The sequence below is a fragment of the Onychostoma macrolepis genome, chromosome 03, assembly GCF_012432095.1.
Source record: "Onychostoma macrolepis isolate SWU-2019 chromosome 03, ASM1243209v1, whole genome shotgun sequence".
In the NCBI taxonomy this organism is placed as follows: domain Eukaryota; kingdom Metazoa; phylum Chordata; class Actinopteri; order Cypriniformes; family Cyprinidae; genus Onychostoma; species Onychostoma macrolepis.
The window spans coordinates 31,602,971-31,630,898 of record NC_081157.1 but is presented as its reverse complement, the minus strand read 5'-3'; the positions used below and the strand labels follow the sequence as shown (position 1 = coordinate 31,630,898).

Genomic DNA, 27,928 nt, shown 5'->3' with positions numbered 1-27,928 from the left:
ATGCTCTTCAATGATGCTTTTTTTTTTTTCAAACTGTATTTATTTTTTTAATCTTTTTAATGCATCCTTGCTGAATAATAAAATTAATTGGGTCTTTTTTTTTAAGGTCCAGTTCTTGCACCCACTTTACTTAAAGAATGATATACAAGTAAAGTATATCTCTTCTGGAACAGAACCCAAAATTGTATCCAATGTTGTCAAAGTAAATGAAATGAGACATCAGCATGTGTCAGTTGAAGCTCACCGTGAGATAAGATCCCTCAAAAGCCACATCCGTCAGCTCTGCTAACATCAACAGTGCATTACTATTTCATAGTCACAGAGATGGCTCATATCTACAGGCTTTTCTAGAAAGGTCACACCAAACAAAGTCATGCACACAAACAAAACACGTCAGGATCAATGTGGTACATTGGAATCAGGCTTGTTAGTTTGTCCAAACTGGTGTCTGGTACCCTGGTGTCTGGAATGAAAGCACTGCAGGAATAGCAGAAGGGCTACAGTATATCTTTAAGTAATTGGAACCCAAAAGTACAGTTGTATAAACATGTTATTTTTAACAGTGGGTTTGTGTGTCTAAATGATTTGTGAATTTTCTGCTCCAAACTAAAATTGCAAAATCATATTGTAATGGTTGTTGAGTAAACAAGTGAATTCACTACAGCTGGCAAACATTCAAGCAAGAATCAACTAGGTAAAGATTTAAAGGAATAGTTCACCCAAAAGTAAAAAGTCAAGTGAGTAGGTAATTTTTCTGTCAACAGACAAACAAACAAACAACCCTTTTTTTGAGTTGTTCACACTACAGTGCCAAATCTTAAAGAGCTCAGAACAAGTAGTACATTGCTGTTTTTCCTTTCTCATTTGCCATTACGGAATGAGCAAACAATAGTTTTCACTTTTCAAAAATTTGGCTCTTTTTATTCAGATAATTTCTAATAACATCTGTAATGCTGCAGATCAAGATGCCACTTCAGAAAAAAAGACCTTTATAAGTACCTCTCTTTGTCTCTTCCTCCCATGTATCTCCAGTACTTCAGTGTGTAAATTACATTTTCTGCAAACTACATTTTATTTTCAGTCTTTTCATTTCTCAGATTCATTTTTGTGGCTAGAAACGTCAGGCAAATGCCTCTGTATTCAAATTCCCTTCATCAAAAGCACACGCTCACCATCGTCCCCATTTCCAAATTATTCTTGCAAAGTGCTTAACCGCCAACCCTCCAGCTGCCTGCCCTCATTCACCATGACAGGATCAAAGTAGCAGGTAGAATTCTGCATGAGGGAGCTGCCAAAATCAGCAATTTTCCAAAGCCATGGCTCAGGAGAACCAGTGTACGAGGGCTGCCAATGCAAGCAGCCTCATTTTAATTGCACAGAAGAGAGGAAATCAAGTGGGTGTTAGGGAATGAGACTACCTCTGTTGGAGATAGTGAGATAGTGATATCTTCTTTTCCGCACTTCACTGCCATTTCGGGTTTTTTTTTTCTTTTCTGAGTTTGGTTTTAATGCATGACAGGATCCTTGTAGTCAGTTTGAAGGTTCAGATACCAGCTGTAGGAATGGCCTTTCATCACTTTTTTTTTTGTCTTGTAGTCCCCCGTTTACCAACTGCAATGAGGAATAACACTCATGTCCGCTTCTGAGTTTTTCTCTGTCCACTTCCCATTATCCAGAACATGGAGCCTAATAACGTCTGCAAAAATCAAATGATTAGCTGTGAGGATTTTACAGCCCACAGGGACTCTTTAGCACCACATTGTCCACAAATCTTGATTTTTTTTTCTTTGCTTTCCCATGCGCTGTTAACACAAGCCACGAATAGAAATTGTTCCCGTGGAGATTAGTCTAATTATGATTCGCGCTACTTCACTGTAGCTGCTAATGTGTGCGACTTATTTTGGCCTTCACATCAGGCCCTCAAGAAAGAGAGACCGCTTTGTTTATGCCCTGCTGCTATATGAATCGCACATCAAAGTGTGGCATCATTTAAAAAAAAAAAATTTTCCTTAGATTTTCCAGACATTTTTGTGTTTTAACTGCTGGCGTTCAGCCGGCAGAGGTTGAGTTATTAAAGTGCTGTAGTCATGGTTACAGTTATAGCTTCTGCTAACTTATGAGGTTTATTTCAAGTAGTCACTGTAATTTGTGACCATCATAAAAAGGTTATTATGATTGTGTGTGAAGACTTTTTGTTTGATGTAAGAAGTGGTAAAGAATACAAAATAAAGTCCACATTTAATACCTGAAATGAAACTGCGATCTTAGATATGATCTTTCACTGGCTTCATTTGAAACATATCCTCTATTTTATAATGAGAGCAATTTATAAATATATAATACCCAGAGATTTCATTAAAGCAGCTTGTGGAATCAAGGGGGTTCTTCACAAAGCAAAATGAAGCGGGTGGATCTGAACCCACAAAAGGTGAGTTAATGAATGCTTGTCTATGGCTTTAGCCCAGAGCTCTGTTCTCAGGTGGTCCTTTATCCCGGCAGCTGAGAGGAAAGGCCTGCATTACAATCACATAACCAGCGGCCTTTGATCTAAATTCAGCTTATGTGGTGATAAAGATGGTGAGAAGAGGCTGGCTGCAATTACATTGAATAAAGGTACTAGAGTTTTGGGTCATTTTTGTTTTTAGTTAAAGGTCATTTTTCAAAGGAATTCAAACCCACTCACAGAACTCCAGGACCTTAAAGATCTTTAAGATGTCTTGTGATCACTATACTGTATGAGGGCTCACAAAAGCAGACAGTCTGGATCCTAATAACCTCCTAACAACAATCTACCTACACCATTATTCTTTAATAAGAAAGAGGCTCTGAAGCTTGACGTGGATTAAGCTTCTGTGATGGATGTATGGAAGATACTTAATGGATCTGTCAGAAGGAAAACCTTCCATCATCTCTCCTGTATTAGACTAGAGCCTTAAATAAAGATAAGTATTGTTGGTGTATGAAGAATATTATCTCAGCGTGAAGAGCAGGCAATTACACTTTGGACTGTTGCCCAGTAATTACTTTTTCATTAAAAAAAATAAAAAAAAGTGGATATTGATATGAACTCCTAGACCATCACTTCTAGAAATAAGTTATCCTATAAATGGAGATGAAGTTTCTTTCACCTACGCTCTTCAAAACAGACAGTGACCCTTGCCCTGACATCCACCAGTTCTCATTTTCAAATAAAATATTTATTGTGAAATAATGTATTAAGATGGAAGTTTGACATGCAAATAATTTATTACAGATGCAACACTGAAAAATATACTGTAGTGATGTTTTGTTATTGAATCTATCTATCCACCCACCCATCCATCCCAAACAGATTCATCTGTTGTATACAACAAAGTTTTCTGAGGACTCACAACAGGTCCAATTTTTATTTTATTTTTTTCCTTGCCACAAATATAACTGATACTCCAAGTGGCAATCATTTGACCCAAAGGTTACTGGAGTGAAACAGCGAGAGCAGCGAGAGATTGCTTCTGTGAGAGTGATTTTAAGTATGCACTTAGCAGATGGAGTCTGTAGCTGCTTTGTTCTGAAATTTGTTGTATGAACCATTAACTCTGCTTTGTTAAGGTTGACTGGACTAGAACAGCGTAGAGCCCTAATAGCACAGCTCAGACGGTCAGACCCTGTCCTAAGCATACCTAATGTCTTCTAAAAGTGTGCGTTCGTGTGTGTGTGAAAACATTCTCTGGCTTTAAGTGATTTGTTATGTACTATAAAAAGTAATGAACAGATGTTAATGAAAATGATTATCATATTTAGCATTTATGAAATGCCTTTTGGATAAATTCACGGGAATAAAAGACTCCACAGGATGCACACACTGTTTTTTGTTTGTTTTCTTGTTTCTCTTTTATTAGGGTGACCATAAGGGCCATTTTTACAGGACGCGTCCTTGCCAGGATTTCTATATTGCCTAAAATATCCAGGTTTTGGATGTTTGCACTGTGCAGATAGATCGTTGTGTGACATTCATGAGAGCAGAGCAGACGGCTCCTTATGCTTTCAAATCCTCTCGCGCCAACCTTGGTGTCTTTTTTGATCGGTGCGCAGTGACACCTCAAGTCGAACGAATGCTGCGTTCAAGTCCTCCTGGGACGTTCGTACTTACGAGTTGACAAGTCGTGTACGGCGCAAAGTCACTTTGGTCGGAACAAGATGGCGATTTAACTTTTCTACATACAATTCAACGATTTTTTTTAAACACTACATCTACAAAATGAAGAATGTGCATCATTGTTTTTTTTTTTCCTTTTTTTTTTCAGTTTTTATTTAATTTATGAAGGTGATGTAAACTGAATAATTACATATTATATTATAATTATACAATAATATAATATTTTGTATATGTAACTTATATAGTTTTATTGTACATTACAAAAAATTCGAAGCATATTGTATGTTTTATAAGCAGTGAAATAAGCATGTATTTGGCCGAAATTCCAGAATTGTGAGCGAACTGCATGTATAGCATGGTGAATGTTTATATGGTTGTCAACCAATGGGATGCTACATTTTATTCTTTCCAACATTAAAGCACTTGAATATGACAAGCTCGTAATCACGACTTCATAAGTGGGAAATGGGAAATTTCCGATAGCACGTGAAGGCAGCATTAATATATATATCATTTTTTTTTTTGTTTGTTTTGTTTTTTTAACTTTCCCACTCATAATAACGACTTTGTGGTGGCGTTCAACTGGTAATACGATGTATCCGACATGACTTGAACGCACCAGAACAAACACGTGCACATATTTGCATCGCTTTGATCGTTCTCTGTACATACACTGTAAAACTTTTCGTTGTAAATTTACAGTAAAGTACTGGCAGCTGGGTTGCCAGCCACATACTGTATTTTTACAGGACTGCTACTGTATACATCATTTACAGTTCTGTACTGTATTTACCAAATACAGTATTATTCTGTTATATAACTTATTTTTAAGTATACTTAAAATTACGGTTTCTTTTTCACCAAACCATATCGTATTCCCCCAGAACACTTGGAATATATGACATGTGTCACATGTCTTGATGCTGGTCACTATCACTGCCATTATATGGACGAGCATGAGCAGGCTTTTTTTATATTTTATTTATTCTCCTTTAGTGGTTCCGAAAAACAAAGAAGGTCATACGGCATTAGAACAACGCCAGGTTGCGTAATATGGAAGCATATGGGTAGCAAAATTCAGTTTGAAATGTAATATACAAAATGGCAATGTTTTTCTGCATTTAACCCTTTAACGCGTACGATCACACCGGTGTGATTAGTCTTGGCTGGTCCCAGGAGCGTACGATCACACTGGTGTGATTAGAACTTTCAGTGAGTCACGTCATCAACTGCTGAAATTAAATCTGCTTTCTGGCGCGGAGCCAGATCAGACGCCATGAGCGCTTGTAATATTATCACTTATTCAGTGTTTTCAACCATATAATGCTTATTTAAGATTTCAGACATTTAAATACACATAAGTACTAGCAAAGCCATACATTTATAGTTTGTAAAATATGCGCTGATGTCTATGGAAGCAGCAATAATGATCCTTACAAATATAATCTGACGACATGTTTTATTGATATCATATACACATAGTGTAGGTAACAATAAAGTTTACTCTGCTCTTCTCCCAGTTTACTGGAGACTTATTTTAACGTGTTTCGAGGAGAGGATGAATTTACGTGTTGTAAATCCCACAGCTGGATTCAGCGAGCAAACATGGCGGCGCCCATCACCCGGTATAGATGAACTAACACGATCATTATAAACGTGTTTAAACAACCAAATACATTTACTTGCACATATTTCAGAATCGGAATATCAGATATTTAATAATATAGCGAGTATGTTTGTGAATATTAATAATAAAAAAAGGAAAAACGAAATAAAAGCAATCCATGTGTCATACAGCGCTATTAGGGCTGCGGTGTGTCACATGACAAGCATGATGCGTCGCCATGGAAACAATAAGGCTATAAGTTCTAAAATAACGGTCGCCTAAAAAAACTCACGCCTGGGGCTCAGCTAGAATATTTTAAACTCACGTGCGAAAGGGTTAAATTTACATTTTCCCATACATATGTGCAATATTTAGTGCAAAATGAAAATGAAAATTTCATTATGTAATTTACATTTGCCATTTCCTACACTAGTTTTAATATACAAATTAAAAACATATTTTAACGCTTTATAAGTTGCACAATGAAAATGTATTACCCAAATTGATTAGATAGGTCTAACATGTCCAAGCAAAAACTGTAGCAAAATTATCATTTAAATGCTGTTTTTCCTAAATGCATTAGACTTCCGGGTAGGACACTCGGGATTGCATTTTCATCATAATACCACATGATAATTGCAGCACAATGCAGTGAGAGTTTTAGTATGCATTCTGAGCATGCTGAGGTGCAGCAGAAGGATAGCAAAATGGTGATTTTAAATGTCTTTTATTTTTCTTAAATGCATTGACACTTACATATAAGACATTTCAATTGCATTTTCATTAAATACTCCATGATGAATATAGTTTAAGTCAGTGTGGAAAGCGTTTGGTTAACGATGAATATTGACCTATTGTGCATCCTGTTTTTTGCTACAATTATCATGCGGTATTATAATGAAAATGCAATCCCAAGTATCCTACCCCTAAGTCTAAATGCATTTAGGAAAAACAGCATTTAAGCATTTAGTTTGCATATCACAAATTGAATTTGAAATGATTTCAAATTGAATTTTGCTACCCATATGCTTCCATAGTGTAAATTATGAGTTAATGTTAATTTTAGGGTGTACTAAACCTTTACTGTTTACATACCAAGAATTATAAGTTGTGTTCTCTGGCAAATGTAGAGACTGCTGGACATCAGATGGAGTGATGAATACCTGAAACAATTTTTAAAAAGACAGCACAACCATCACTAACAGAACCAACACATAAAACATGTTGCAAATACATGTTGAGTAATCTCTACTTACACCTGCTTGAAGGGTAAAACCATCTCATTTCTGCAAGTGTGAAGACATGGAAGCAATCAGGAATAGGCCTACTACATTTGAAATAAGCATTAGGAACATGACTATGGATTTTCATGTGCTGGCAAAATGATAACAAATTAAAAAGCACGATCATAGAACTGACATTTTTTAACATGGACTACAAATGTAATACTTGTGAAGCACTTACATTAGCACCGGATCGTCATCACATTGTTCAGCCTGAAATAAACAAACGGAAAAAAAAAATACAAATAAAATCAGTTGCAGGTCATGTGAATGTGTTATGTGTGTCTTAACGAGCTAACTTAGAATTTAGTGAGCTAGATATAACTTGGCTGTAACAGAATGACATGGTCAATGTTGCCGTATTATATCAAGTATCAAAATTACTTGGTAAAGAGGTGAGAATTGTTTACTCGGGATTTAAATTAGCAAAAGTTTAACGTTCCCAAAATCAAACCATTCGTGGAAACAATGTAGAAATGTGAACGAAAAAATCTTACCGTATCGATACTCAGACAATAATCCCTCTTCTCAAGCTCCAAAGTCCATTTATCATCATCTCAGGCACAGGTTTGATGATTCAGATGACAGATTATTTTCGTGTCTGCTCACGCAGCGTCATCCATTGTTTGCTGCGTCACAGGCAGCTAAAGCCTGAAACGCGAAACGAAGCTCACAAAACTTAAAAACTAGTGGCAGATTCACAAACCACTGGCTTATCTTAATAACGCGAATAATTATTCTGTTCAATTAAATCCCGCTGACGAACCTAGTTTGCCTGTAGTACATGATCCCATGACACTCATCGTAAAGAGTAGGGGTGTAACCCCGGTGTCCTGGCCAAATTCCCTCCACTGGCCCTTGTCAATCATGGCTTCCCAATAATCCCCATCCACTTGATTGGCTCTATGACACTCTCTCCTCTCCACCTGTAGCTGGTGTGTGGTGAGCGCACTGGCGCCGTTGTCCTGTGGCTGCCGTCGCATCATCCAAGTGGATGCTGCACACTGGTGGTGGTTGAGGAGAGACCCCCCCCACATGATTGTAAAGCGCTTTGGGTGTATTGCAATACACATTAAAGCGCTATATAAATGCCTCATTCATTCATTCATACACTGTTCACATCACATCACATCACATTTGAATTGAGCACGCAAAATAAATCTATCCCACAATGCAATGCATTTACAGTACGATACTGTATTACAAATTTAGCGGGCTGAAAACAGAAAACTGCTGTATATTTACAGACATTCTGTAAAATATACAGCATTTTACTGTTTTATAAAAATACAGTATAATACTGTTAGAAAATGCCTGTAAATTTACAGAATCGATTACTGCTGATCACCGCGAGATGCATGCCGGTTAGAAAAGTGTCCGAGTTACGTCCGCCTTGCTCAGATGTCATGCTGACATGTGCCAAAAAACTCTCGCGACGGCAAGGCGGCTGTGTCGGATTGAGCAGTCGCGCGCAGTTGCTCTCCACCGACTGCGCTGATCAAAAGCATGATGGGAAACGACTGAGTGACAACACAGCTTAATGCTCATTGGTTCAGACAACCGTGATGCTTCTAAAATGTTTTATTTTTTAAATCTTATTTCATGCTATTATGTATTTAAATTATGCATGGATATTCCCAAACACTATAGTGAGATCTCTGTGTGAGATATGTGATTGTTGTCATATTTTCTTTAAAAATCTAAAATACATGTTTGAATTAAAATAAAAATGGATGATAAATACGCCTTTTGTATGGAATTAAATAGCAAGCACTTTGAGTGTCTTGTTCATCATATTTATATTCATATAAAGCAACAGAACTAAAATCATATCATGTTTATCAGCAGCACAGCATATGAGTGAGAATAACGCGATATCTGCCTTTGATCTCATAGGTATCTGTTCCACTTCAAGAGGGCAGAACTGTCCGTCTTGACTGCGCTTATTTCACTCCTCCCCTCACTGCAGCCGCCTGCTCTCGCCTACATTTCAGGCGAGGCGAGGCGCATCTCAAACAAGCCTAGTCTCACCTTCTCACGCGCAGCGCCACAATTGGTCGATTATGTACAATACCTACTTGTTATTGGTCAAACTACTTTGGATGTTTTAGGCAATATTAAAATCCTAGCCAGGACATGTTCCGTATGAACGGCACATATGGCCACCCTATTTTGTATGTAATTGCATGATAATTCAGAATAGCTGGTTTCTTTTACTCTGTTGCTACTTTTAACTAAAACTTTTAAATCATTTTTAATTCCCTTTTTTTTCTCTCTCTGTGATCTGGCCTTGTCTAGAGCTAGGGCACAAAACTGAACCTGCATACTACAGAGGACTATTTACACTATTTTGTCACTTTACTATACAGTGGATTTCACTTTACTTTAGTACTTGGTTAAAAATAAATACATTTATTTACATCTAAGAGATGTTTCTCTTACATTCACCTTGTGTGAATGTAGCTTTGGCCAGGAGGTGCTGATGTCATCAAACGGTGTATAACACTCATTGTTGAACACCGTTGAACCGTAACACCCTCCTGTTAGTGGGTCGGCAGTGGTGGCTAAATCACTGCCCATCTTCTCCACCTGGATTCCAGCTTTGCTCTTCTCTCCCATTCTATAACTAACAAGAGGCTCTTTCTGCTGCCTCCCCCATCCTGCAGACTGCTACTTTCCTCTCCTTTCCTGTTAGTCCAAATGCTTTACTGGGAACAGCCATCCCTGCCACCCTTTCTCCTGACAGTTTTGTAAAAGATCTTTTTTGCACTCCTCCTTTCGAAGGCATGGTGGCATCCTTCCCACGGGACTGTAAGTTCGATCAAAATGATCTTCTTTGCCTTGTTAGACCACAGAACCACATCTGGCCTTAGGGTTGTCTGGAATATTTGAGGGAACTGCAGTCTTCCCCCCAGATCTACTCTCATCTCGCACGCCTGGGCCTTTTGTAATAGCTTGTTGCTGTAGTTGGTGGCTTTTCACCTCTCACAAACTTAATCACTGATGTTGGTTTCTGATAATAAAATTTAAAAAAATATATACTAGCATACTACTAGAATACTACTTAGATTATAAAAGCGAGAATAAAGACATTTATAATTATACAGAATATTTCTATTTCAAATGAATGCTGTTCTAAACTTTTCATTCATCAAAAAAAAAATATTTGTTGTTTTGATCAAATAAATGTATCCTCAGAAGGTCAACAGATATACTACATTACTGGAAGTAGAAAAGGCTGTGCTGTGGATGAAGAACTGTTGAGAGAAAGTGTAATGGTTTTGAATTGTACAATTTATTGTTCCAGGGCACTTCCCCCACCCATCTGAGTGAAAGAAGCTTTAGCAGTGTTGAGCTGCCCTGTGTCGATTTGTCCCAGTTTGTATAACAATATGTGTAACCATATAGCAACAAAGGTTGTTTTTTTTTTTTTGTACAAATACCTACGGAGCCCGGGAAGTCACCTGTAGGAGAAAAAAAAAAAACAATCCGTGCCGACGGTTTTGCAATCCGTCCCCTCAGTTTATAAACCGTACTCATGAATTCTTAAACTGTTCCCTCGGTTTAACAAATCGTGCCCACAGATTAATAAACCATACCCACAAATATTTTTTTCTATTTTCTATTCTTCTTTATGGAACCAATAGAAAAAAAAAGTATATAATATATATATACTGTATATATATGTTATTTTTTAGAACTGTTCAATGACAGGTTCTTTGGGGAACCCTTTTTTTTTTTTTAATCTTTCTTTTGGAAACTTTTTGTATGAAGACTTCATAAACGGGAAAGACAAGACACTTGCAGTGAAAACAGAAGGATAGAAAAAGCCAGAACTAAGTCACACTCAATTCATGTGTGCTTGTCTTTTTTAAACTGTAAGAGACAGAAGTGGAACGCTGTTGATCTAATGCAGGTAACCTTTAAAACCCCTCATTATGGATAATCCCTCACCAGGATCACTGACCTTTTCCTCTCCCTCTCACTCCCTGGGGGCCCTATGGACCATCTGATGAAAGCAATGAGAAAGCTAGAATGACTGGAGACTATAAAAAAGGACCCCAAAAGCTTCATGAATATTCCTCAACACCCGTCCTCCCCGTCTTAGAGAAGATTGCAGGATGAGATACATCAGCATAGTGGTTATCAGAGAGCATAAAGCCTTACTCGTCTAACAGAGATAATGACCAGCGTTTATGTAGGCACTCATCTACAGCATGTCAAAATTTATTCACAAGATACTGCTGCACACACCATTTCCTGTAATCTATTCACTGTATCTAGGTATTGGCTGAAAGACTTTTTTTTTTTTTCATGTTGAAATTTGAATTTCCACGTCACTCAAGAAGCCATTTCTGAAATACCATATACTGTAGTCCTGGACACTTAAAACACAGTAAAAGTAGAATAATTTCTTTGTATTATATAACAAAATCCCAAAGCAAGTGTCATTCATTTTAAAGAAAGGGCAATAAATGCATTTTCAAGCAAAATGCAAAGTATAAATGTGCCCCAATACTATATTTCTCCCATCGCAATTTCTGGTTGATCGTTTGATGCCCATTTTAACCATCACATGGCATGGCCAACAAAATGCACTGTTTGTTGCCTTTAAAGTCCTTCATGTTGGAGTGATTGTAGAGCATGCCAGGGACATGCTGGGATTTGTAGCAGTTGTTACAGTGAACAGATGAAGGTTCTGGTGGCCAGATTTAATCAGTGTAGGATTTGATACTTGGCTCTGACATCAAGATAAAGGCCTCTCCCTTTTGAGAGTGTCTCCATGGGAACAATCTGATGGAAAGCACACGTCCAGGACCTAGCCTTCATGCCTCATTTGATCTCGTAACCATCTGTGCTAAGTATGGGTCTCATATTTAGCCCAAAGTTTTCATTGTCCTCAGTTGACTTCTACAAGAAGGCTCCTTTGGTTAAATCCTTTGGTTAAATTGTCAGGAGGTTCAGCTGTCCCTGTTTACAATTTGTATTTCATATTGGAAAAGCCTTTATTTTTCAGATATTATTAAAATTTATATTTTTATTCAGCAAAGATGCATTACATCGATCAGAAGTGACAGTTAAGACTTTTGCATCGTTAAAAAAACTATTTCTATTTAGAACTTTCTATTCATCAAAGAATTCCTTTAAAAAATGTATCATGGTTTCCACAAAAATATTAAGCAGTACAGCTGTTTTCAACATCGATAATAATGAGAAATATTTCTTGAGCAGCAAATCAGCATATTAGAATGATTTCTGAAGGATAATGTGACACTGAAGGCTGGAAAAATGACTGAAGAAAATTCAGCTTTGTTTACAGGAATAAATTGCATTTTAAAATATATTAAAATATTATTTATGATATAATACTATACTATAATAACTTACTGCGACTGTATTAATATTTCATAATGTTTGCTTTTTTTACTGTATTTTTGAGCAAATAAATAAATAAGCCTTAGATATTTTAAAATATAAATATTACCCCAAACTTTTCAACAGAACATCACAGCACTCACATCGAGTTTCATGGCTGATGACCAAATCCACTATAATTTTATAAATAATACTGTTTTTGTTGTGTGGTTTGTTAATAAAGATAAAGTCTATTTGAAAATTTGCTTCACCGTTTTCGGAGATGAGCTCCAGGGCGTTCAACACTCATGAACCCGCAGAGAACAGCCTTACATTGGACAGATATTCTAGCATTTGCTGCTGGCTCTGATGTCTCTATAGGTTAAACATGACATATAATTTGTTTGGGGTAAATCTAACGGGCAGTGTTTGGTCTCATTAACCTTTTATCCTTTATAACATTTCTGTTATTTATATGGCTTATGTACAGCCATATTGCACTACTGCACATGTGATATTGCTTGCTTGTGTGTGTGTGTGTGTGTGTGTGTGTGTGTGTGTGTGTGTGTGTGTATGTGTATGTGTGTATACACACGAGAAGTAGTGCTAAATGGCTGTATATTGGCAAGAACAAAAAAGTACAAGGGCAGCGCTCTGACATACAGCAACGGGCGTTATTGTTACTTACATAAATTATAACGTGATGAGATTTTTGCCTTCAGCCAAACCTATTGGCTCTAAAACAAATAAAAGTTTCAAAGCAGCTTCACAGTAGGGGTGTTGATATGACGGTTTTTGATCGTGGACGATAAAAATGTCTCCACGATCTGCTTTTGAAGAAATATCGTAGTATCGTGCTACAGCGCACATTCTATCAATTACAGTTCTGGCGCCGCTGTACAACACGACATACAGCGGCAGAGTTACTCTGACAGGACACTGCACTTATTTGCGATCGCAAAAGTACATTATTTGCATACAAGCCTTGCCGGTTAAATGTTTCATTCAAATGCTGGTCTGACGTGCGCTTTTTCTGAGCTCATTCACCAGAAGCACGCGCGCTAAAAAGCCTGTCTAACAGCGCCTGATTACTGAAGTTATCTTTTGCGCTAATACTGTCAAAACACACAAGGTTTACATATAGACTCAGTTGGTTATGTCTAAAATTAAAGTAAACAGATGAGAGAGAAACGGATGCGTGCCTGTGTATTAGATGCGTTCAGGTCTTAAAGGGACAGAACTAAACATGCTGCCGACTGTCATTAAAGGGATAGTTCACCCTAAAATTTAATTTCTGTCATTATTTACTCACTCACATGTTGTGCCAAACCTGTATTAATTTCTTTCTTGTGCTGAACACAAAAGAAGATATTTTGAAGAATGTGGTTAACCAAACAGTTGCTGGTCCACATTGACTTTGATCATTGAAAAATTGAAAAATCATATGTAAGTCACTGTGGACCAGCAGCTGTTTGGTTTTCCACGTTCTTCAAAATAGCATTTATGTTCAGCAGAAGAAAGAAATTCACTCAGGTTTAAAACTAATTTTGAGTAAATGATCGTATAAAAATAAAACACTTTGACAGAATTGACAGACAGATGACAGAATTGTTATTTTTGGGTGAACTATTCCTACTATGTTAATAAAACAACAAAACACAAAGAGAAAAATCACTCACTACTCTTGACTGAAAACTTTAATACAGTTGCTTTAAGAATCAGTCTATATAGTGTTTTATTATTATATTTGTTCATTCACGCTAAATACACCTGTTGTACCTGAAAATAAATTACTGTTTGTTTTATTTGTATATTATGTGTAGTTGTAATGTGTATCTTTGTTCTTATTTTTTTAATAAGAAAGATAAAATAAAGACAAAGATTTTCATCTTCACCCACTTTGGCTTAAATATCTGCCATTCTTTTTTTTCTTTTTTTTTTTGTTACCTTAGAAGGCTGTCTTTATAATAGGAAATTAGTTTGGCTGTAATGCTCAGATAACTTGCAATAGTAAAACCAACATGACAAAGAATCGTGATAAAATCATCAATCGTGATATTTCTAAAAAATGATATTTTTTCCATATCGCCCACCCCTACTACACAGTATTAAACAGGACAGTGACAAAATCAATGATGCAAACGATAACACTTTAGTATAGGGACCATTAACAAGTTGCTTATTAGCATGCCTATTATCAACATATTGGCAGGTTGGAGCATTAGTACTTATAAAGCACATATTCTGCATGATCATATTCTACATCCCGAGCAGTATACACACACACACACACTTTTGAAAATAAATGTTGAAACTCAAATATGGTGGTGATTTATAGTATACTGCATATACATACAAATAAAATAAATTATATATGTATATATAGTTTTACCCTATTTTAAACCCTTCTTATCTTACATCTCCAGTCACAGCTTTTACTCTTCTGCAATAGGATCTTGAAGCACTTCAAACCAAGATTGTCAAAAATATATGCTTCTGCCAAATGAGCGGCGGATGCTCACAGGCTTCTTAGCAAAATGCAAATTGAAAATCTGTTCCAGTCAATTCAAGTACTGCTAGAATAATGTGAGCTCATCTTTTATTCATGGCTATGTTTTTTATTGGGCTGCTGCATGAGGGTGAGTGTCTTAACATTAACACAGATGTCCGTTAATCCCATCAGCGTGGAAGCCGGATGGGTCCCTTAGGGGAACAACTGGAAAACATTTCACCTGCTGCCTTCCTCCCTGGTCTCTCTTTGCTTTTGATCTCACTCGTTCCTTTTGTACCTCCCATGTCATCGCTGTTTCCTCTCCATCATTCCTGGTTCAATCTTGACACAGCTCTGCATGATAGAAACATGGGAGTCGTCGTGAATCTTCACCCTGGGGATTAAAACCAGTTGTATTGTTTCAGCTGCCACCGCTGACTCTGGACTTGATTGCATGCTAGGTATAAATATTTTATTTGAAGAAGCCATTTGTGCTCTTGTTCTCAACATGATGTCAGGTGCACCTGGAAATGAAATCAAATGAAATACTAGGAGTACACCTGACAAGATTGCATTCGTCTAAATAGATCCCCCTATACAACTGCATATTATTCTGATGTCCTTTGTTTCTGATATATATTCTTCTGTTGTGTTTCTTTTTAACCACTGTGCAAAATCCCGAGCTCAACTGTTTTAAGGGTTTATACACTTTAAAATATGGATATTCACATCACAAATGAGTCATTTAACCCAGGTGGAAAAGACGTAGTATTAAATGTATTAAAAATATACTTGAAATTCAAGTAGTATGTTTATAATACATTTGTATTCCCAACATGCTTATTTGAAGTGCATTAAAAATATACTGAATTGCATTTTAATATATTTCTAAAAAGTATACTTGAAGTACTTTTCTATTAAATATATGCTTAGTTGTACTTCTAAGAAATATGCTAAACACAAGCATACTTATAATGTACTTCTAAAACGTATACTAGAAATACTTTGGTAATAAATACATGCTTAGTTACACTTTTAAGGAATATGCTAACCACAAGCATACTTTTAATATATTCCTAAAAAGTATAGTAGAAATACTGTGACGACAGACAAGAGGATAAGAATGGACACTCATATGTCAAGCTTGATGAGGATATTGTCAAAAGGTAAACTAAATTCTAATGAATATCAATGCTAATTATTATACATCATGGATGCAAAACTGTTATTGGCTAATTTTATATAAATTATTTTTCCCTTTCACAGATCCTGTGATAAAGCAGTCTTCAAATACCACAGTGTCTGAATTGCAAGCCCTTAGTTGCAGAACATGCAAGTCGTACTCACAGAAGTGACCTCGTCCCACCGGCTCCCCCTTGGTCAGTCGTCACTCTACTTCTGCCACAGACTTGCAGGCCGTCTGCTGCGCTCCAACCCTCCACCTCTTTGGCTGTAGTGGGTTTTTCCCGTCGGGTACACCGTGGTTCTCGGTCACACCAGTATCACTCCAGTCCTCGGGTACTCTGGCTCCACCAATGATGCTCGTCCCCGTGGCTGTGCCCAGGTCTCCGGAACCTCCATCGGCCCTCCGTCTGCGCCTTCGGGTCCACCAGCTCTGTCTCCATCGGTTGGACCCCAGATGTCGGCAGCCACACCATCTACATCTTGGCTCCTAGCTCCCTCGATTCCGCTGTGTGTTGTCAGCATTGGGATGCTCTGGGTCTGTGCCATGTGCCAAACTCCATCTAAGCCACCAGGGCATCATCGTCATCCTCCCATCACCATCCCTTCGCCACATCCTGCTATCATCCCGCACCTTTGCCTCTCACCATTCCTACGCCATCTCCTCGTCCACCTCCAAAACCCCCTCCATCCCTCCCTATTCTGTTGCTTGAACTTTATCATCTTCATCTTCTGTCTTTGCACACACATCTGTTCACTTCTGCACTTTGTTTTTCAGTAAATTTATTTTTTTTCTTCAGAAAATTGCATTGTAATTTTTATTTATTCATTGATGTAAAATTCTGTACTTTTCAGTAATACAGGTATAACTGAAATGTTCTACAAATTGATAAGATAGCTCTGCCATAGCATTTCAGTCTTTTTTCATTTATTATAATGTTTTTTGTATAATGTTTTAAAATGTACTTGAGTGTAGTAATACTATAGTAAATATACTATAAACATACTTGTATTTTAAGTGCATTTTTAATATATTTAGTAGTATGTTCTTTTTTTCACCAAGGTATATATGCTGCTGTACTTTTTTTATGTACTTTATGAATATTTGTAATGTACACAACAATATATAATACATTAAAGTTTTCTAGATATCAAAGTGTGTACATGTGTATATACTGAAAAGCAGCTTTATAATATACTAGCAGTGTAATGCTAATGCATTTCTATTGAACTGAAATACAATTGAAATGTACTTGAAGTACATCAAAACGATACTTCAAATACACTCTAACTGTAGTTCATGAAGTATTAAAAGTACATTTTAAATGTATTTTAAGAAAAGTACACTTAAAGTATACTTAAAGTGGTTCCATTTTAACACAATTTCAATATATTAAATATATTGCAAATAGATTAAAATTGAACTTAAACATATCTGGAAATACACTTAATATACGTATTATTTTGAAGTTGTTTCAAAATAATAAATTTAATATGCACTTAATATAGTATAGTTTTAATATATTAAGTGTGTCTGAAAAAGCACAATTTAAATATGTTTCTTTTTCACCTGGGAAATTAGTAATTTTTTGTGAATTGGTTGAACAAATTTACAAACATTGTGGAGTTCATCTTACATCTTAGCATTGCAATGTCTACTGAGAGAATAAATTAAATTCTGTCATGAACTCAAACCTTTTTGAGCTGAGAATATGTAAGGTCACTATTAATCAAATGGCAGCAAGCAAATAAAAGGTTGTGCTACTGTTTTATGTATGGTTGATGAAGTAGGCGAAGAGGATCCAAAAGCAGTTTTTAGGTTTATTCAGCAAAAACACAAAATACATCCAGACATGGGAACAGGGCAAAAACCAAGGTAAGGCAGAGCAGAAACAAAGCAAAACCAAAGGCAAACAAAACAGCCGTTCAGGAACAACGCCAGACAAAGAACCATAGCAAACACAGGGTTTAAATAGACAGGATAACAAGATAACAAGGGGGAGAAGCTAATCAATCAGGGAAGCTAACAAAGTGGGCAAAGGAGCAAGGGAGAGCCTACAAACACAAAAACACAAACAGGGGAGCATTGACCGGGATCATGACATTCTGTCATCTTTCCAATTTTAAAGCAAGTCAAGTTATAATGTATTTTCAATACACTTTATACAATAGAGATTGCTTCAAAGCAGATTCACAGTATTAAACAGGAAATTAACTAAATCAATGATGGAAAGGGCAACACTAATAGGGACCAACAACTAGATTCTTATTAGCATGCCTATTCACATATTAGCTGTTTATTAGTACGTATAAAGCATATATGCTGCATGACCATATTCTATATCCCTACTACCCAATGCCTAAACTTAATAACTGCCTTACAAACTGTTAAAAGCAGCAAATTAGGATTTTATTAAGGCAGAAGTAGTAGTTAATAGTTAGTTAATTGTGAGAATTGGACCTTAAAATAAAGTGTGACCAAGCAAAGTTAAAAAATTAGGCAAATCCACATTCTGCTATAAAGCTGCTGGCAATGTTGCAAAATTCATTAATTATGAATATATGTGACCCTGGACCAAAAAAAAAAAAAACAGTCTTGAGTGTCAATTTTGGTGAATAAATAAGCTTTCCATTGATGTATGGTTTGTTAGGATCTGACAATATTTGGCTGAGATACAACTATTTGAAAATCTGGAATCTGAAGGTGCAAAAAAATCTAAATATTGAGAAAATCACCTTTAAAGTTGTCCAAATGAAGTTCTTAGCAATGCATATTACTAATCAAAAATGAAGTTTTGATATGTTTATGGTAAGAAATTTACAAAATATCTTCATGGGACATGATCTTTACTTAATATCCTAATGATTTTTGTCATTAAAGAAAGATTTATCATTTTGACCCATACAATGTATTTTGGCTATTGCTACAAATATAACCCAGCGACTTAATACTGGTTTTGTGGTCCAGGGTCACATATTGGATCATTATTCAGCTTAATTCAGTTCAAGTTTTGTTCTCATCCGAATTATATTTAAATACCATGAAATTCATAATATTACTGAATATTAAGTGTCTTATAGACCCAACCAAAGTGAAAACATTTGCAAATTTCATATGGTTCTTCCAACCGTTTTATCTATTCGTAACAATGTGCAAAAACTTTTTTACACATGTCATAAGACTTAATTCAAAATTGAAATAAGGTCTGAATTGCTGAAAGCCACATTAGCTGTAACTTAGATAACCATTATTGTTTGTCATCAAGAGTTCCCTGTCTTGTTTTCGGATGTTGACAGGCAAAGATTACACTGTGACATTCCTGCTGATTTGGTGTATTAGCCATCTGGCATGCCCTCCTCCTGAAGGCACACACGTTTGCACTGGTGGCACCAAACCTACAGCGATTCATCTCCCCCCTTGTCCATTTAGTGCACAGCTGAAAATGATGCCTGTTGACTAATGATGTGCGTGCCTTCCTTTAGTTAGCACTAATAACCCCCTGATTTACCGGCTCCCTGCCGAACGTCTAATGACATCATTAGAAATATTCCAACTTTTCACTTTTGTTTTTCCTGTACTTCACAGGGGTTATCTGGTCACTGTTGGTTAACATCTTGCATAGTGTATGGATGGCACCCACACTAGTGGGAAGCACCTAATGTTGACTACATGCAGTTTTATATAATGCAAATTAAATGAATAAATGTACAACTTGATGATTTGTTCAGTGTGTTTCTTTAATTGGAATGAAAGTAACCAATTAAGACAAATATTCAGTCTTTTCATGTTTTTCATGTGCCTGACCACCAACAGCAGAGAGAGCAGTGAATATACAATTACAGTCAGCAATTACCATAGCAACATGCAATGAAAGAAAGAAAGAAAGAAAGAAAGAAAGAAAGAAAGAGCACCAATAATTTAAGCCATTCTGAAAACTGTGCTTCAGTGGTATGAGACAGCTTTTCTGGGAAAAGCCAAGGCATTTATAACTCAAGTTAAATAAAATATATTGTCATTCATCTCATTACAGGGCAAGTTTTGGGAAAAAGGAAATGCACAGGAGTATTTTACCACAACGTCAATCATTCCAAGCTATTACCTTCATCTGATTAGGCGCTGACTTGCAATGCTACGTGCCCTTTTGTTACTCCTGAGGTCCAATCTCATGCTGCTAAACACCACTAGGATACATCATTTCAATTTATTTCTGCAGCTTTCAAATTATTGCATTAATGCTGCACTCAAATAATAAGTGTGATTGAATAAGAGTTGACATGTCTCACAGTATGAATGAGAGTTGATAATGAGAACAGTATTTTGCCATGGCATGTTACATTTAAAGGCTTACGGTAATTGTGCATTGGATTTCTCAGGCATAAGCCATTGTATATTGTGCTCTGTGAATTTAATGTGGCATAAATTCATATATTTAAGCATTTTTTTGTTGTTAAACAATTTTGTTTTAGCTTTGTGTGCATGGGCAATAAGTTTTGCTTTGCTATCACCTTGTTAGTGTTCCCTACTGGCATCACACACACACACTTAAATATTTGCCATGTGCACATGCCCTAGGAGACCAAAGAGATTTTTGTGTTGCAGGTGCAAAGTAAATTACATAAATGACCTGCTGCCCAGAAGAAACAAGAAAACCAACATGTTGTCCTTCTTAAAAAGCTGTGCAACTAGAATCTTAATTGCCAATTGAATAGGCAAGGATTTGAATGACTAATGGCAGATGTGTGAGCGTGCAGCAGTGGACTGAAAGTCAAAATCACTGCTATTAAGGAACTATAAATAAGGAACTAGCCTTTATAGACCAGACAAATTGCCAAAGTACAATGAAATCTCGAAGGAGCTTTGCTATTGATGTTAATGGTTAGGTTAAATGGAGGACTGGCCAAGAATAAGGATTTAAAATTTAAGCAGGTGTTTCCTAATAATTAATGTCCTTCTGCCATATGCATGCAGAAACTTTAACTGTTTCAGATGTGCATAATTCAAAAAGTTACAACAAGCTCTAAAACTACAGTCAAGATCATAAAAAGAGCCGTTTGTGTAATTACAAGTCCTCATTTCCTCATATGTCAGATGTTTAATGCATATATATTTATTTTTCATATGGTTTTGAATGTGCAGATTGAGAAACATTATGTGTATAGTCTTTCTACTGGTATTTAAAGGGAAAGTTCACCTAAAAATATAAATTCTGTCTCATGTCATTCCAAATCAGTGTGACTTTCTTTCTTCATGGAACACAAAAGGCATCTTTACACTACAGAGTTGAGGCTAGCTTGTGCCTGCTTGAAATTCAGAGTAAAGACACAATGCCACATTAAAGCCAGACTAAATTATGCCTGTTTTGAACCTCATGCAGCCCCTAATATCAAAATATACAGTATAGTTGTAATTGCAGTCTGTGTAAAGACACCTAAATGCCACTTCCAAAGCGCTTCTGTACCACATTTGCAGTGTAAATTTGGCATTAGACACATTTTTTAAAAAAAGCTTCTTCAAAATATCTTCTTTTATATTCCACATAACAAATTCATAGGCTACATGTATTGGAATGACATGAGGGTGAATAAATGATGACTGAAATTTCCCTTTAACTTAATGGTCTCGGTTATAGATCTGCAATTGCGCTGGTGATCATTAAGAGTCATTCCGTTTTGAAATACAGTTTGGCCGGTGGCCAAATGTTTTCTCTTAGTCAGGACCAACCTCTGACTGTAATTAAACTCACCCTTTATGTTATGTGAGTTTGCCGTTGGCTCCGATGAGAGGAGGGGAATTTAAATCAGATCTGATCTTTACGGACGTAGATTTCTTGTTTATCAAGGCTGCTAGTTTAAGTATGTGCATTGCTGGTGTTTGGTGTTTCCAGCACATCCCTGAATCTATAGGGGAGCGTATTTATAATGTTTCCTGAAGTTGTTTTCTGAGTTTTGCTCCTCTGGTGTTCATTTGCGAATGTGAATCTTTGAGAAATGTGGCTACAGTACATGGCTCAGATTTAGCTGTTTATAGTATATATTTACCATGTAACCTCTATATTTTGTGGTGACTGGCCATTTAATGTGCCTTGGCTCTCAGGAGGATGTAGTTTTGTGCTGGTGCTGGCTGTGGCTTACTCTGCAGTGATTAGTCACAGCTGAGTGTGTGTGTTTGAGGGGAATAAATAACCCGGTTGGTGATTCAGGTCACGTCAGAATCACTCTTTACAAACACACACACACATTCTGAGCAGCACCAAGGCTTGGTAGACAGCGCTGGTTACCAAAACAACTGACCAAAGGAAACTTTCGAGCAATTGTATTAGTTCCAGAGAGGCAATGATACCAGATTGTGCACAAAAAGCTGAATTTAAGCATCTTTACAGACACTCTCCCACACATTTTATGTAACATTGAGCTGTCTGTTTTCATCGTCAAAAGGTGTCATGCTTTTTTCCACATGGGTTATGAGTTATGTCACTGGACACAGATGTTTTTTGTGTGGCTGTAATGAGAGAGCCGGATTGAAACGTTCAGGCGGTTTCAGTGAGAGAGAGTGAGGAAAAGAGAACGGGAGGAAAAGGAAGGAAAACTATCACACTGTGCAGAAATACTGTAATGATTTTATTGCTTTTCTGAAAACAGGAAGCAGCTGAATGTGAAATGTGCCAATTGCTCAGTGATTTGAAAAGGTCAGAGATGTTGGAAGCTTGCGTGTGCTGCTGTGTGTGCAGATAGATTGAGCAACTTTTCTCTCCTGACCTTCCAGTAGTAGAAAGGAATGATCTTCCAATCACAGTTTGCTGCCCAACACCAATAACATTTTACTGTTGTAGAAAATCTCATTTTGGTCAAGACCTGAAAAAGGATAAGAAAGTAAACCATCCAAGTCCAACACATTTTCCTTATACAGTATACTTCATTATTATACCTTCCTTATTATTTCCTCATTATTATACTTTCCATATATATATTATTTATTTATTTAATATTGGTCAAATGTCTTAAATATCACCAGGAGTTCTTTCAGAAAAACTCTTAACCTTAAGATATGTGTGCCATTTCACTGCTTGGCTCTGCAGTTTCTGCAGCTATATTTATGCATCTCTTTGTAAGACAGAGCCTGCTGAATGAATAGATGTGCATGTAATGGAAAGATGAACAGACAGGCAGTTAAAAATTAAGATGTCAAGAAGCAAAAGTTTTATCAGCATCTGGAGTGAGACTGAGAATCACATTTATTTTTACAGTCACTTTAAGTGCCTTTCCCCCTTTGTGTCACAGAGACCTGATAACATAGTCGGACAGGCTCCGGTAAATCATTGCTAATAATTGTGGCACCCATGTACTCCCTGGTGGAGCTGGTCTGGGACAACACAAGCAGGCAGAGCTGTAAAGAGCCCTGGGAGTGGCTGAGATTACAAGCCTGCAGATGAGTCAGAGAGCAGGGCCAGCGGCACTCTAACACTTCCAACCCTTTTGAGATTCATCCTGCGTGATTGCTGTTTTCATTGTTTGCTTTCTTGGGGTAAGAATATATAGGCTACTATGTCTTTTTGCCCAGACTTGAAAAACCTGACCTTAAAAATAGACGTCAATAACAGCTGCATTATTTCTTTTTATTGAAAAAAAATAAATAAATTACAGATGCCATACATTTCTCAGAAATGATTCCAGACTCACAATGTAGTGATACAATCAGAGATGTACATTTTAGTTTGATATTGATATAGATACAGTGCCCTCCACTAATATTGGTACCCTTGATATGAGCAAAGGAGGCTATGAAAATAAATCTGCATTTGTTTATCCTTTTGATCTTTCACTCTAAAAAATCACAAAAGTCTAACCTATCATTAAAATAAAAGTGGGAAGAAAATCTCATGATGAAATAAATGTTTTTCTTCAGTGAATGTTGGCCATAATTATTGGCACCCCTAGAAATTCTTATGAGTAAAATATCTCTGAAGTATATTCCCATTCATATTTACATTTTTTAGCACACCAGAGTGACTAGGAGCAGGAAATTGACCAACCATGACTTCCTGTTCCACAGAATTATAAATATGAGGAACACAAAGGCCAAATTCCCTTAATCATCCATCACATGGAGTAAAACCTAAGAATATAGTTCTGATGTGCAGAACAAGATTGTTGAGCATCACAAAATAGAAAGTGGCTGTAAGAAAAGAGTTAAAGCATTGAAAATCTCCATTACTAACATCAGGGCAATAATTAAGAGTCTCCAATCAACTAAAGATGTTAAAAATCTGCCTGGAAGTGGACGTGTGTCTATATCGTCATAATGCATGGTGAGAAGGAGACTTTGAGTGGTTAAAGACTCTCCAAGGACCACAGCTGGAAAATTTCAGAGACTAGTTTAGTCTTGGGTTCAGAAACCTAAAAAAATATATATCAAACATCCCCTACATCACCACATGTTGTTCAAATGGGTTTCAAGAAAAACTGTCCTCACTCATCCAAAAACAAACTCCAGCAAATTCAGTTGTCAGACACGACTGGAACGTCAAACAGCACTGGCTTATATGATCAGATGAAACTGAAAAAAAGAGCTTTTTGGCAGCAAAGCCCACCAGATGAGTTTAGTACAAACAGGAAAAAAAGTACCCCATGTCCATGGTTAAATATACTGCTGTGTCTTTAATGTTGTGGGCCTGTTTTTCTGCCGGAGGTCCTGCTCATCTTGTTCAGATGCATGGCATCATGGATTCAATCACATACCAACAGATAAAAAATCAAAACCTGACTGCCTCTGTTAGAAATCTTATAATGGGCCGTGTTTAGATCTTCCACCAGGACAACAATTCAAAATAAACACAAAAATGGGTCACTGAGCCCAAATTGAATCTTTTACCATGGCTGTCCCTGTTCTCTGACCTGAACCCTACAGAAAATGAGTGGAGTGAACTGAAGAGAAGAAGTACTAACATGGAGCTGTGGATCTGAAGGATCTGGAGAGATTCTGTATGATTGAATGGTCTCTGATCTCTTATCAGGTGTTCTCCAAACTCTTCAGGCATTATAGGAGAAAACTCAGAGCTGTTATCTTGGGAAAAAGACGTTGCAATAATTGGGTGCCAATAATCGTGGTCAACATGAACTAGAGAAAGCATGTATTTCACAATGAGATTTCCCCCCCCCACTTTCAATTGCTTTACTTAAATGATAGGTTTGAATTTTGTGAATTTTTTGAATGAAAGACAAAAAGGATAAACAATGCAGATTTATTTTCACAGCCGCCTTTGCTCATATTTACCAAGGGTGCCAATATTAGTGGGCACTGTATATATAAATGCCTTTACTAAAATATACAGGTGCATCTCAATAAATTAGAATGTCGTGGAAAAGTTCATTTATTTCAGTAATTCAACTCAAATTGTGAAACTTGTGTATTAAATAAATTCAATGCACACAGACTGAAGTAGTTTAAGTCTTTGGTTCTTTTAATTGTGATGATTTTGGCTCACATTTAACAAAAACCCAACAAATTAGAATATGGTGACATGCCAATCAGATAATCAACTCAAAGGTTTCCTGAGCCTTCAAAATGGTCTCTCAGTTTGGTTCACTTGGCTACACAATCATGGAGAAGACTGCTGATCTGACAGTTGTCCAGAAGACAATCATTGACACCCTTCACAAGGAGGGTAAGCCACAAACATTCATTGCCAAAGAAGCTGGCTGTTCACAGAGTGCTGTATCCAAGCATGTTAACAGAAAGTTGAGTGGAAGGAAAAAGTGTGGAAGAAAAAGATGCACAACCAACCGAGAGAACCGCAGCCTTATGAGGATTGTCAAGCAAAATCGATTCAAGAATTTGGGTGAACTTCACAAGGAATGGACTGAGTCTGGGGTCAAGGCATCAAGAGCCACCACACACAGACGTGTCAAGGAATTTGGCTACAGTTGTCCTCTCCTAAACCACAGACAACGTCAGAGGCGTCTTACCTGGGCTAAGGAGAAGAAGAAGTGGACTGTTGCCCAGTGGTCCAAAGTCCTCTTTTCAGATGAGAGGAAGTTTTGTATTTCATTTGGAAACCAAGGTACTAGAGTCTGGAGGAAGGGTGGAGAAGCTCATAGCCCAAGTTGCTTGAAGTCCAGCGTTAAGTTTCCACAGTCTGTGATGATTTGGGGTGCAATGTCATCTGCTGGTGTTGGTCCATTGTGTTTTTTGAAAACCAAAGTCACTGCACCCGTTTACCAAGACATTTTGGAGCACTTCATGCTTCCTTCTGCTGACCAGCTTTTTAAAGATGCTGATTTCATTTTCCAGCAGGATTTGGCACCTGCCCACACTGCCAAAAGCACCAAAAGTTGGTTAAATGACCATGGTGTTACTGTGCTTGATTGGCCAGCAAACTCACCACAGACCTGAACCCCATAGAGAATCTATGGGGTATTGTCAAGAGGAAAATGAGAAACAAGAGACCAAAAAATGCAGATGAGCTGAAGGCCACTGTCAAAGAAACCTGGGCTTCCATACCACCTCAGCAGTGCCACAAACTGATCACCTCCATGCCACGCCAAATGCAGGCAGTAATTAAAGCAAAAGGAGCCCCTACCAAGTATTGAGTACATATACAGTAAATGAACATACTTTCCAGAAGGCCAACGATTCACTAAAAATGTTTTTTTTTTTTTATTGGTCTATATAATTTGTTGAGATAATGAATTGGTGGGTTTTTGTTAAATGTGAGCCAAAATCATTACAATTAAAAGAACCAAAGACTTAAACTACTTCAGTCTGTGTGCATTGGATTTATTTAATACACAAGTTTCACAATTTGAGTTGAATTACTGAAATAAATGAACTTTTCCACAACATTCTAATTTATTGAGATGCACCTGTATGTACCCTCAGTGTATAGAAAACTTTTAACAAAAGGCATTTGAAACCCTACTTGTCCTTGAAAGTCATGAGACTTGACTTGAATTCTACATCAGCGCAGTAGTAGCGTTTGGTTCCTTTGGTTCCTGGATTAAACCAGTAAAATTGCTATTATCCCTAAGCATTAACTATAATGCCACAACACATCTGATCTTGATATATTTATAGCACACAGTTTCTCTAAAGTTAGATTGCTTCATTAGTCCTAACTGATGTATAGCTGTTATAACAGCTCAACAATAGCCAGGAAGATATCATACTATTGAGGTGTGAAATTTTAATAAAACAGACTTGGTTTATTAAGACTGTTTTTCACCAAGAAATGTCATATTACAAAAAACAAAAAACAAAAAAACATGAAAACAAAGTAGTCACAAAATGTTTTTCTGATGCCTGAAATAACCAGGATGGTTCTAGTCGTGCTGCAAACAGCAATCTCTGGAAAACTGATTTTATTATAGATGATGCACTTGCTTTTTTCCGCTGGCAGGGCACCAGGTAGGCAGTGATTGCAGTAGATTGAAAAGTTGTCATTTAGTATATGTTTGCTGCCTGCCCTGCTTCCATCCACCAGCAAGATCACAAAGCACCCATGACATTTTAGGTGACATATTCACACTTCCTCTAGCCGGCCCACATGCTTGATCGAAGATGCTTTTTCCTTGCCAACTTCTTGTATCAGTCTAGAATCACACAGTTGTCTTGGTCAGGTGACATCTGTGGTGGTGCCACGAGAGCAGCAATTGGCCAAATGAGCGGTGTTCTTTCAAAATGAAGTTTTCTCTGCACTGATGACGTGTGGTGATGATTTGAAACTGTAGTGTGACTGAATGACCAATGTTTCTATCACCACACTAAAAAAATGACTAGATTGTACCAACTCCAGTTTGGATCCAGTCTCTTATGAAGATGACCACAACACCTGTGAAGAGAACCTCAGATGACACCCACTCTTAATCAACATAAAACCTGT

At 37.0% G+C, this 27,928-nt stretch overlaps 1 protein-coding gene and 1 long non-coding RNA gene across 3 annotated transcripts in view; one reads left to right on the top strand and one right to left on the bottom strand.

The window, feature by feature from the left end:
• asic2 (acid-sensing (proton-gated) ion channel 2) overlaps positions 1 to 27,928 on the top strand; it is a 440,995-nt gene that overhangs the window by 259,524 nt on the left and 153,543 nt on the right. The window lies entirely within an intron of this gene.
• LOC131536433 (uncharacterized) lies at positions 1,504 to 7,237 on the bottom strand. The gene is made up of 4 exons (XR_009269956.1): positions 7,206 to 7,237; positions 6,998 to 7,027; positions 6,837 to 6,904; positions 1,504 to 1,696 (listed from the first exon to the last, which is right to left on the bottom strand). It is a non-coding gene; the product is annotated as an uncharacterized LOC131536433 (long non-coding RNA).